At 44.1% G+C, this 10,941-nt stretch overlaps 1 pseudogene; it reads right to left on the bottom strand.

Moving 5' to 3' along the window:
* LOC114006903 (proteasome maturation protein-like) overlaps positions 1-10,941 on the bottom strand; it is a 16,599-nt pseudogene that overhangs the window by 1,315 nt on the left and 4,343 nt on the right.

The following is a 10,941-nucleotide window of genomic DNA, read 5'->3' as shown; positions in this document are numbered from 1 at the left end:
AAAGAAAGAAAGAAAGAAAGAAAGAAAGAAAGAAAGAAAGAAAGAAAGAAAACAAAACCAAAAAAAAAAAGATGTAGTAGCAGATAAATACTTTTCAAAGTAGCAATGGTTCTGAATGATATTTTGAGAAATCTGAAATCCCTGAAATGTGGCAAGAAGCAATCTGTGATTTCTGTTGGTGGAAGAGATGCTGTTCATAGTAATGAGATGTGTGACCTATATCTATAATAAAAAGAAAATGACAAATTTCAGTTTGAAGTTAATGAAAACAAAGACTTTTTTTTTCCAGATTCAGCTGCATTAACACATGCTGGGAGATAGTGCTACTCCATAGGGGTAGGATTCCCAACCCCCTAGAAGCTACACAGGACGACGCGTGCCCATAGGTCCAGTGACTCAGGAGTCTGAGGCAGGATTAGGATATAGGAGATTCTGTCTAAAAGAAAAAAGAAAAAAAGAAAAGACTTTGGGGACCAGCAGATGGCATAATGGTTAAGGTGTTGGACTCTCACATTGTCAACTACAGTTTGTATCCTCGACCTGGCGGCTTGCCTTCTCACTTTCTCTCCGTCTCTCTCTGGGAAGCACATGTGCCCTATAGCAAATTAAATAATAATAATAAGTTAATTTTTAAAAAAGACTTTTTATCCAAGTCCATGGACCACTCACCCTCTTGTGGTTTTGTTGTTGTTGTTTCCGTGGGTCAGTGCTTTCAATGTCGTGCACATTAAGCTATAGTAAAAAGATGGCATAAGCCACACACAGCCGTTTCCTGGGCCAGCACACGCATCACGTAATAAACCGAGTTTACGCTCCATCATCCAGTGCGGCTCTCCCCTACGTTCACTCTGTGATGGGTCACTAAGAATGTCTCCAGACCCCAAAGTCTTGCTGGGACCCCTGGAAATACCCAGGGAGAGGTCTGAGCTAAACACCATCAGCAGGTGCTTAACTTACCACCCTGCCTTGGATCTCATTTGTGATGTCAGTGGAAAGAACAGACCCCCAGATGTTTTCCAGTGTGGAAAATCCATCTTATCCTGGTGGAGCTGTGATTTTTTTTCTGATACTTCAAGAGGACAATGGGGCAAAAGTTCTTTTTTTTCTTCTTTTTTGGAGAGGTTTTTGCTACAGGGCACATGTGCTCGCCAGAAAGACAGCGAGAGAGACAGAGAGACAGAAAGCAAGGAATCACCCCCCAGGAAGGATGGCCACACCACAATCCCTTCTCTTCCATTCTCCTCTTGGGATCTTGGGCACGCACACACATGCACCCGGAATGAGTTTAAGCCACTGGGTCCGGGGCTCGAACCACATTGACTACGTGAGAGTTCAGCAACATAGCCATTACGCTAACTGCTGGTCCCAAAAGTTCATTTTTCATACAAGAAAAACCTCTCCAAAGAAAATCTGACTTCCAAAAGGTCCATTTGCTGCAAGTTAGGTAACTAGAATACTGTCCGTTAGCTGAGAAGTAAGTTCTCTGGTATTTGTCTTCAGCCTACTCTGCCAGCAGGCTCCAGGCTCCCTCACCCTCTTAAATGCCACATAGCTAACTTCATGGTTCAAGTCTCAGGTGTGGCAGCTTCAAAATCAGGCCAGGTGCATGTGCCTGTGTGCCCAAAGTCCTGATAGGAGGATGGAAAAGAAGAGATTGTGGTGTGGCCATCTCCTCCTAAGATCTTGAGCATTCACACACACACACCAGATCCAAGACTTGAATCATGGTTGGCCATGTGAAAGTCCAACAATGTAACCACTATGCCATCTACTGGTCCTGGGCACCATGTGTTTCTGTCTGGCCACCTTTTTCTGAATTTCTCCGCCTAAGAGCTCTCTCTGGTGTAAGAATGTAACCCTGGGAAAGAGCAGGCCAGAAGTGCAGAAGTTCTTGCCCCTGTGAGGGGTGGATATACTTGGCAGATAAAGGTACTAACTTCTCTCTCTCTGAGCAAAGTCTCCCAGAGGTTCCCAGTAGGTGGGCACCCTTGCCACCTTCAGTGACAACCCGCCCATACATGTACCCCATATCTGCTTCCTTCCCTTCCCTATCTCACCTCCCCACTCCTCCTTCTATGACTCCTGAAGTCACCTCCCATCTTACATCCTTATTTACATCCTTGTCTCAGCATCAGTATCTGAGGGAATTCACACTGCAACAAAATGCTTATTGAGTTGAGTCCTCTTTCGCAGATGGGAGGTTCATGGAGCATGCCAGGTCCTTAAGGCACCGAGTTGGGTAGCGATAAGTTTTCTCCTTCAGCCCTCATTCTTCACTGCCTTCTGCTACCAATCATTGTGCTCCTGTCAGACACCAGCCCTGGGAGTATCTTCTTACATGTATCTTGACTAATCCTGTTAATGGTTCTGCATGGTAACTATCAGTTCCCTAACTTGCAAGTGGGGAAGCTGATGTTCCAGAAGTTTGGTTTTTTTGTTTGTTTGTTTTCTTTTCTTTTCTTTTTTTTTGGGGGGGGGCGGGTTGGGGGTAATTTTTTCTATAGGGTGTGTGTACTCACCAGGAAGACAGAGAGACAGAAAGCGAGGAATCACCTCCCGGGGGAATGGCACGCCACAATCTCTTCTCCTCCATTCTCCTCTCAGGATCTTGGGCATGCATGCACACGAACCCAGTGTGATTTTAAGCCACCAGGTCTGGAACTCAAACTGTGATTGGATACATGGGAGTCCAGCATCATAACCATTATGCCAACTGCTAGTCCCCAGAAGTGGTTTTCCAAAGTCCCAGTTATGGTAAATGCCATCCCTGCAATGCAGGTGCCCCACAGAGCATCCAGGATTTTAGGACAAAACTCTCTTGAGGCTTTTAAAAGTGAGTCAACAAAACACAACATTTTACAACTATTTTTTTTTTAATTTCCAGAGGGCACAAGTACTCACCAGAAAGAGAAAGAGAGACACCGAAAGGGAGAAAACAAAGTAGCCTCTCCCCCCGTCCCCATGGCACATGGTCCCACTGCAATCCCTTCTCCTCCATTTCTCCACCCTGTTGGAATCTGGGGCATGTACACATGTGTGCCCAGCATATTTTTCAAGCTGGTGGGGCTAGGACTTGAACCACGGTCAGCCACGTGGAATCTGGTTCCCTTAACCACTAGGCCAGCCCGCAACACACAACATCTGTACATGAAAAATAACTAGCCACACAAGAGAGTAAGAAGTTATAATAAGCAACTTGGAAAAAAAAATGTCTGTGGGAGTCAGAAGAGGTGAGGAAGGACTGGGAATCCTGAAGTCTGCATACTCAGGAGGTTGGACCTCGGCTGCGCCACAGGAATGAACTGGACCCAACTGTGAGATCTGGGCATGGAGAGAGAAGGGTGGATGAGCGTGGTGCAGAAGAGCTGGACGTGTGCACTGTGACTGCAGACAGCTGGCCTGCGGACAGGATGCAGAGGACACTGCCGTATTGTGGAGGCCTGGACAGGCCAGGCGAGAAATACAGAGCACACCTGAATAGTCATGTGGGGCTTGTTAAAAGCAGAAATTGACATGACCAAAGTAAGGTGTCATCAGCTTCAGCTGGCAGTGGAGAGCAGGACGAGTCGAAGCAGAGACTCTGGCTTGTACTCTTGACCGTCTACAAGGATGGTAATAAAGACCCAACCAAGAACAATAATCAGAGGGTGTGGAGAGTACATTACAAAGGAGGACTTGTCAAACCTGAGTACCCAGAGCTCAGAGAGAAGGAAGAACAAAAGAAGCTCCTGTGCTGCCCCAGGGGGATGGGAGAAATGGCATCACGATCAAGAAACTGGTAAGTTGGATAGAAGAAGATGAGGAAAATAACTCTTAAGGTATTATCATTTCTCTAAAAGTTGAACTTTCAGAGGATGTCCTGGATGATCTGGAATTGTAGCAATGTTCCCAGTTGCTAGAGAAACATAACTCCAGCCTGTGGCTGAGGCACTATCTTTTCTCCACCCTCCCCACCCCAATGCACCTTGTAGCACCTAAGACCATGATCCCTAACTGTAGAGGATGCCTGTTGTTTCTGGCTGCTCAACATCTCCCCAAATGGAAACAGCGTTCATCTTTCCCTTAGAGGTCTCATTCCATACAGTACAGGGGAGGCTGAAACCACTGCATCATGTTATCACCCAGTACCTCCCTTTCCTAGCCCAGACCTGACCCATCAGACCACTCCATGCACTTACACAGAACAGTGATTCAGGAAGAGGAATCTCACTATCCACAGAATTGTTCTTCAGTAAAATCAGGAAGCATTTACTTCTGCTTCAGTTAGGATCCACAGTAGGAGTTCAAGGTTAGAATTTTAGGGTTAAAGAGCCAAGGATGGTATGAGGACTAAGAAAGGGTCTGAAGAAAATGAGAAAGGATCCTAGCAATATTATTTGAACCCCTGGATCCAGCCATATCTGAAGATAGTGTACCTTCTGAACTTCCCAACTATAAGTGTGTGTGTGTGTGTGTGTGTGTGTGTGTGTGTGGAGCAATGTCTCTTTTTCCTCTTTAATAAACAAAAATTTAATTTTCATCACTTGCTACCCCCAAAAAAATGTTTAATTGCCAGAAGATGCATGCATTCACCAGAGAGAGACAAAGAGACAGCATCCCCCAATGGGACATGGTTACACAACAATCCCTTCTCCACCCTTCCATCTTGTTGGGGCTTGAGACACACACATATTCCTGGTATGTTTTTCAAACTGCTTGGGCCAGGATTTGAACTATAATCATCCATGTGGTACCTGGCTCCCTTAACCACTAAGCTATGGGGCTACCCGCACACACACTTTTTTACACAGCTAATTTTATTAATTTTTAATGAAAATGTATCTTGTCTTTGCCAACAACCCATACAATCTTAAAAATCACTTTATTTGGGCCAGCTAATGGTATGATGGTTAGGGGACTGGATCTCACATGGTTGACAGTGTACTGTGAGTTCCGAACCCAGTGACTTAAAAAATACACCAGGTGGGTCTGCATGTATGCCCAAAATCCCTAAAAGAGAAATGGAGGAAGTTTGCACTGTGACTATGCTCCAAAGGGAGTGTTTCCTCACTTTCCTTCCCTCTCTCTCTCTTTCTGGTGAACATATGCACTCTCCAGCAATTTTTTTAAAATCACTTTATCAAGGCTGGCAAGTAGTGTGGTGGTTGAGGCACTGGACTCCCACATGGCCGACCATGGTTTGAGTCCCAGACCTGGTGACTTGCTTTCTCACTTCTCCTCTCTTCCTGTCTCTCTAGTCAAATTTAAAATGATAATAATAATAAATAAAATTAAATAAATAATTCTTTTTTAAAAATCACTTTATTAAAGTTCTTCCTTCTTTGACCACTCCAAGTAGGTTCCTCCTCCTTTCTCTTTGCCTCTCATGCCCAGTCTATTCGCATTTACCTTGAAGAACTTTTCGAAGAATTTTCCAGTGACACACTTCCTTGTGCATAGCCATAAACAAAGAAGGATTTCTAAAAGGGCTGCCAGAAAGGGGAATGCAGCAAATAATCCAGTCCAGATGACAACAATTGTCCTAGCCAATACCTTGACTACAGCACAGTCCACACCTGACTGGAGAATCCAGTCATGCCATGCCCAGACATTTGACCTATAGAAACTGTGAGTTGGCTTAGGTCACCAAGTTTCTGATGATTTGTTACCCAGTGTCTTATTGCCTTGCTAATAGAATCTGAATCGGAGTGAATTTAAGGGAATATAGGTTTCTTTGCAAAATGTTGAGCTGGAAAGTCCAAAGGCATTGGCATGGCTGATGGAAGCACCAAGGAAATAGGCACATGCAAAGAGAAAGATAGCTGTGACAGCTCTCTTTTTTATAGAAACCAGCTCTTTTTTTTTTTTTAACCTCTCAAGAAAATTAGTACTCATTGTGTCTCTCGAGGTGTCAATAATCTATTCACTACAGTGTTACCTCCAAGATCCAATCACTGCTCCCCCCATGCATCATCACCTCCCAACATCAAAATCCAGGACATGAAACTTGAGGACAAATTATCATCCAAACCATAATACCCAGTAACAGAAAACCAATATAGGAGAGATGCAAAAACTTATCCTTCACCTTGGAAGGGATAGCTCAACAGGCTTGAAACCATTAGGGCCTTAGAAAATTGAAATGGAGACTTCTAGGGGGATTCTAATGAAATTAGAGACCTAGAACCTCTAAACTCAGTTGAGCCTTCTTTGCCAAGAGCAGCAATTCTTCAAATTGTGCCTGAAGAACGTTTCTAGTATTTTATACAAATGCTTAGGGTGACTGGACTTTTGTGTCTTTTTATTTAAAGAATGCAATATCAGTGTGTGTGGGGGGGTGGATAATTGCTAGTATTTCAGCTTGCAAAAGAAACAAACTCGTTGTAGCAATCAGAGTTTGGTCAGAGAAGCAGAGCCACTAGAATACTGTAGAAATAGAGATTTATTATAGGGTTCAGACCTTGCACAAATATGGGAGCAGCTGAGGAGAAAAGGTTAGAAGATTTGAGAGAATTACAAACTAATCCTCTGAAAGTCTTGGCATGAGCAGGTAAATCAGAATTTACAGAGAAATCTGAGAAGCCAACTATAGCCAGCTGCTTTGGTGAGGTTGTGAAGGGAGAACTTGCAGGGAGGTCGATGGGAAGACGTTCCCTCTGCGTGGCCCCCACCTCTGTGGATCAGCTGCCAAGCATCTGATTCCGGGAAAGGAAGAAGCTGAATCTGCTTTTAATGAGCAGGACACAAGGTGGAAGAGAGCAATGATGAATGGGGGCCCACACATACCTCTGTGTCTGACCTTCTGGGAATAACAGTCTTTGCTTCTCTTCCACCTTCCAAATCTCATGCAGTTTCCTCCATGGCCAGCTCTGTCTCAGAACCACAAACCAACTATGTCTCAGGCATAGTTGGATACAAGAACCTAGACACCATCAGGAATTTCAGTGTCCCATCCCTTTCTGTGTTCTCCACCTACCCGCTCATTTACCTGCCTCCCTGTGGATTGACCTGTTCCATTTCAGGAAACTAACTGCTAACAACCCCAAGCATTCTTTTTTCTTTTTTAAGAGGTTTTTGCCATAGGGCATGTGCACTCACCAGAGAGAGAGACAGAGACAGTGCGAGAGAAAGTGAGAAATCACTCTCTGGGGGGATGGCCATGTTGCAGTCCCTTTTCCTCCATTTTCCTCCTGGGGTTTTGTACATGCATGCACACGAGCCCAGCGTGATTTTTCAAGCCTCCAGGTGTGGGATTTGAACCACAGTTGATAATGTGGAATCCAGCAACATAACCACTGCGCCATCTACTGGCTCCAACCAACCATTATTTCTTACAGCTTCTTCTCCCAAATGTGGTAAATGGGCAGAGACTCTTTCAGCTCTGTCTGTTAGTACCCAGTCCAAGCAATTCTGAGAAGGGACTCATTGGCCAGAAAGCTAGGTCACATGGTAACATGGTTGCTACTACCATACCATGTAGATGGGGACATGTGGAGCAGTGTTCAGAAGAAAGTAGTTTTTTGGGGTTTTTTTGTTTTATTTTTTTGAAGAGGTTTTCGCTATAGGGCGCATGCGCTCACCAGACAGACAGAGAGAGACAGAGAGATAGAAACCGAGAAATCACCCCCCAGGGGGGATGGCCACGCCACAATCCCTTCTCCTCCATTCTCCTCTGGGGATCTTGGGCACGCACGCACACGTGCCCGGCGTGAGTTTAAGCCACCCGGTCCGGGACTCGAACCACGGTCGACTACGTGGGAGTCCAGCGACATAGCCATTACACTAACTGCTGGTCCCCAGAAGAAAGTAGTTTTAAGCAAGCAGCACCTCATAGGTGGCCATTGCATGGGGACGTATCTGTTTATCAGTTCTTACACTACAATAGACTCTAGCTAGGAGTTTTGCATGTATTTTCTCATATCAACCTTTCAAGGTTGTTACCATTATTGTTCCCATTTAACAGAAAATGTTGTTGTGGTTCAGAGAGATTATATCATACCTAAAGTCTCAGAGTTAGCAAGGAGTAAGATTAGTTTGACTCCAAACTATGTTGTTTATACCAAGCCAGTGGTTTCCAGTGTCCAAGGAGTTCTAGTAACTCTATTTGATTGTCATGTGATGGGCTTTCCCCTACACTGCAGTACAACAAATCTTTTATTTTTTCATAGCAGGTTTTGCCTTAGCGTGCTTGAGCTTGCAGTAGAGAGAGACAGACAGAGACAGTAAGAGGGAAAGTGAGAAATCACCCCCCACGGGGGTTGGCCATGCCATAATCCCTTCTCTTCTATTCTCCCCCTCACCCCTGGAATCTTGGGCACATATGCACAGGTGCCCAGCATGATTCTCAAGCACCAGTTCTGGGACTCCAACAGTGGTCAGTCATGTGGGAGTCCAGCGACGTAACCACTACACCTGCTGGCCCCATGGTTCAATAAACCTTCGATGATATACTATACTATCTCTTTTCTCATTTCACAGGTCACCAAGATACAAGATGACTACCAGTCTACACATCTGATCCAATGACTTTTTTCCCAATTCTACAATGCCTCAACAACCTTGATCATCCACTGCAGTAAATATTATAATAAAAGCTAGTTTTTATTTACTTCTTGTAGTAAGAAAACCTGTGTTTGCTCTCAGTCCATTTAGTTTAGCTTCTTCAAAGTAAAAACCCATATCAGATATTATCATGCAAATTGCTACTGGCACTACTTCAGATTCAAGAACCTGCTACTGGAAATTAAGGTCAAAGCAAAATGCATCAATAGCTTGGAAGTTCATTGTTTATTTTGCTCTCAGAATTTTATTATCAACAGTAAGGAATAATACTGAGCATGTTATGATAAGGCACTATATCAGACATAATGGATACAGAATTGAATGTGTAAGGCTCATTTGAGTGGATAGAATGCAGACATAGAATATAACCATTTATGAAAGCCTGTTCTAACCACTACATGAATTATACTGGGCCTGGGAATATCAGAAAAGGTATCATGAAGGAAGCATGAAAATATGGATTATACTAATATTTCCCTTCAATTATCCATGTGAATGAATATTCACTTGTTCATTCAATACTGAATTGAGAATCATGCTTAATGCATGTAAGAGTAAATGGTGGGGGGGGGGCAGGCAGTGGTGCAGCAGTAAAATGCAACATTCTGGGAGACGATTATACATGTGAAGTTTCCCTGTTCAAATCTGGAGACCTCCCCAAATGCCAGGTGCACAATTGCCCATGATCCAGGGCTGACTGAGGCTGGGGGTACATCCTGAGATCAAGACCCTTAGGGAATTTTCTCTCTCTTTCTCTCTCTCTCTCTCTCTGAGCTCTCTCTCTCAGGAGAAATAAATAAGCTTTTTAAAAAGAGTAAATGGGTGACAGTGTACAGCCTGGATGAAAGATATGGGAGAGTATCAGGAGATATTATTTCACAACCAGAATGGGACAATTCTAATGCACAGTGTTCTTTACTCTGGCATCCACCAGTCACTTGTTGAGTACCTCTTACCTGCTGAGCACTGTGCTAGGTCACTAAATGAAGAATAAGATGATATGGTCACTGTTTTGTTTATGACCCACAAACAGTTAAATAGTAAGTCTCTGTAAGAATAAATGCCCAAATAGTCTTTATCGAGTAACAGTGAGGACTTTGTCTCACACACCGGGGGCTCAGGGATATGGGTGTGCGTGGAGGGGTCATGATGCACACAAAACCCTGGGTTGTCATCGTCCTACCCTTAGAAATGACACTCTGGATTCATCGTGTTTGTACTCCAGAAAAAGGTCATAAATCCTTTGCTACTTAGCATAATCATGGGAGCATTGAGAAAGGTAGGGCTCATTCATCGGATTTGGGAGATGCAGCCTAGCTGAGGTGAACTTGCAAATCTGCACTGCTTTCAGCTAGAGGCCTTGTCACTTCTCTATCCTTCTTGCTCAGCCACCTTGTACTAAGCTGCCTCCGGAAGGCCCATTGTACTTCTCCAGGGAAGAAAAAATCTTCTCAGAAGTGTAGGTGTTCAGAGTAAGGTGTGATGACAAAACAGACTTGCAGGTAGAATTTGAATAAGTGGCTAAAGGGGGTGGTAGGCATTATTTTACTGCTTTTTTCTAATTTGCCAGAAGGCATGTGCACTGGCTGGAGAGAGACAGAGAGAAGGAGAGAGAGAGAGAGGGAGACAGCACCTCGTGGGACATGATCATGCCACAATCCCTCTGTATCTCCCACCTTTTAGGATTTTGGGCAAGAATGCACACACGCCCAGTGTGTTTTTCAAGCATCTGGGTCCAGGACTTGAACTGTGTGGTTGGCCATGTCCTGCTGCCCCAACCACCACACCATCAGCTGGCCCCATTTTAGGTCTTTATGGATAATTAGTTGCCTTGTCTTAGAGTCACACTGTTACAGGGGGTAAAAGAATGTCTTGAGGTCTGATGTAGATTTGAATCTTGTTCCTAGCATTGTGTTTTTGAGCAAGTTACTTGGTCACAGTTTCCTCAGTTATAAAATGAGAATGTTGCTCAGGCTTGTTGTAGGGACAAAGATGAGGTGTGCATGCCGTGATGTGGACCATCATTAAGTGTTCTTTTCCTCTGCCCTGTTGCTTTATTTTTTATACTGAGAGGAGGACAAAAGAAAAAATAGTCAAAATGTGTTCCACTTCTTTGAAAAAGAGAAATTTGTACTATTGTTATTTTAGGCAAGTAGCCATGATGTCTCTCCATATTTCTATAGATTAAGAGAAAAGTTCGATTTCTCATAAAGTGTTCTTTAAATGTGAGATCAAGTTACTCTTTTTAATTTTGCCATAGTGTGCATGCACTTGCCAGAGAGAGAGAGAGAGAGAGCGAGCAAAAGTGAGAAATCACCCCCCCGCCCCCGGGAGGATGGCCATGCTAAAGCCCTTTCTCCTTCACTCTCCTTTCAGGATTCTGGGCATGCATGCACATCT

This window comes from Tupaia chinensis, unplaced genomic scaffold, assembly GCF_000334495.1.
Source record: "Tupaia chinensis unplaced genomic scaffold, TupChi_1.0 Scaffold000098_3, whole genome shotgun sequence".
NCBI classification, from domain to species: Eukaryota; Metazoa; Chordata; class Mammalia; order Scandentia; family Tupaiidae; genus Tupaia; species Tupaia belangeri.
Note: the sequence above shows the minus strand (reverse complement) of the source record. Positions and strands in the feature narration are given on the sequence as shown.